Source organism: Triticum aestivum, chromosome 2B (assembly GCF_018294505.1).
Source record: "Triticum aestivum cultivar Chinese Spring chromosome 2B, IWGSC CS RefSeq v2.1, whole genome shotgun sequence".
NCBI classification, from domain to species: domain Eukaryota; kingdom Viridiplantae; phylum Streptophyta; class Magnoliopsida; order Poales; family Poaceae; genus Triticum; species Triticum aestivum.
Genome location: NC_057798.1, coordinates 715,087,670 through 715,089,720, shown reverse-complemented (window position 1 = coordinate 715,089,720; position 2,051 = coordinate 715,087,670).

Below are 2,051 nucleotides of genomic sequence, written 5' to 3'. Positions count from 1 at the left end.
GGAGGTTTGGAGACTCTAGGAGAACGACCTAAAGAAAAAAATAAATGTGCCCGGTGGATAGAATGCATAGGGAGGGGGAGGGCGAGGAGGGCGTGTGCATGCACGAGAGAAAGTTAGTGGTAGCTACAAAGGTTAGAGGATTGTGTGGGTGTAAGAGACTAACAAAGATCATAATTTGATATGAAAGCGGATTCATATATTTGAATAGGAGATCATAGTGTTTTAAACATTGCATGCATGAATATAGGGGTGATACACGTGTTGTGCATATGTTATACCATAATGTGATAATGCATGGCGTTTGCAACTCACAGCTAAATGTCGAACAATCTAAATCATACTATACATCAAACAATCTCACATTTTATTTGAATTTGTGATGATGTGCGGCGATTGCAGCTTACAACTAAATATCGAGCAATCTAAACAATACTATATATCGAACATTCTCACATTTTATTTGAATTTGTGGTAATGTGTGGTGTTTGCAACTCACATCTAAATACTTGTAGGCGTAGGGGGCGGGGCACCATACATAATGTGATAAACACATTGTACATATGAGACATGGTTTAGATTATGAAGATTTAGCTAGAGCTAGAAATGTAATGTGGTTTGAAATCAAAATAAAGTGGATTCAAAAAATCTAGTTCGAGTTCATATAGTACACATAGTTCATATGTAACTCGAGACTAATCATGAGGTGTGCTGTGAAGATAATACACAAATGATGGTTTAACTTGACAATAATGATAATTGTAGATCTTATTAAAACAGAGAAACGAATTCAAATGCTTTGACTTCACAACAATCATTACTGTAGATCTTATTCAAATTTAGTTCATATTGAAGCGGTAGTATATACGTTTGGAATGCACTAAAACGTTCATTTGAGTAGTAGGTTGCATGCATTATACACGTAGTGAAATATTTTAATTGAACATAACATGAATTCAAAGTTTCGAATGACATTTGTAGTGCGCATTGATTTGGTACAGTACACGTTAGGCTTGTCCGGAAATTTCAACCCGCGCCTTGTTAGCCCGAAATATTTAAGATATATCTTTGTCTCGTTGTGCTCCGACAACTCCCTCCATCTCAACCCGCGCCTTGCTATTTCGAAATTACAACGCGCGCGAAAACTCCCACCTCCTGTGAAATCCCGACACGTGAAATGCCCGTGGTACCCCTGAACCGAAAGAACCGCCTCAAATCGGTGGGGGGTACTTTCGTAACTTACCCCACATTTCGGACAAGCGCGTCTCTAAGCCATGGTTCCCCACTACCATCCCATCTGCCCACCCATTCGTACACCGAGGCCACGAAAACCCGCGACGAAACCCCACACCCTGCTCCGTCCGCCACCCAGCCGGAGCCTCTTCCCCGACGATGTCGTCCACAGCAACACCTCGACGTCCCTCATCCACCATACCGGATGAGGATCCATCGTCGATCTCATCGTCCCACTGGTTCAGCCACCCTGTCCTCCACCTCCAAGGAGCTGCCCCAATGTTCCCCTCGTCTTTCACGCCACCTCCATTCCCACACCATCGTCTTCACCTGCACCACCGGAAGAGCATCATCATCACCGTTTCCTCGGATGAAGTTGCGGCCTAATCGGCGCCACCAAAGAGGTTGTACACTAATTGCCGCATTTTCTTCTTGATTCGATCTCACGGTGCTGCCGGCGCTCGGTCCCGAGCCAACACGGCGCGGCTCCATCCACGGCGGCATCGCCGACCACTTCCTCCACGGCGTCGCTCCCTCGGCGGCGACGTCCACATTAGTAGGAGTTGCTGCTGCTTTAGCTCTCGCTCGCGCTGCTGCTCTGCTCTTGCTCTCGGTCCCCTGCCTGGTCTGCTCTTGCTCGCGCTGCTGCTCTCGCTCTTGCTCTTGCTTGCGATGCTGCTCCGATTTGGCTACACTTCAGTTGACTGAATCAACTTTTGGGTCAGTCGATTTTCAAGGGGTGGGCTCGCCGGGGTGAAGGAAGAACCAGCCGCAGCAGGGAGGGGGGCTCGCCGGAGAGGTACCCCACTATCTATCTTAGG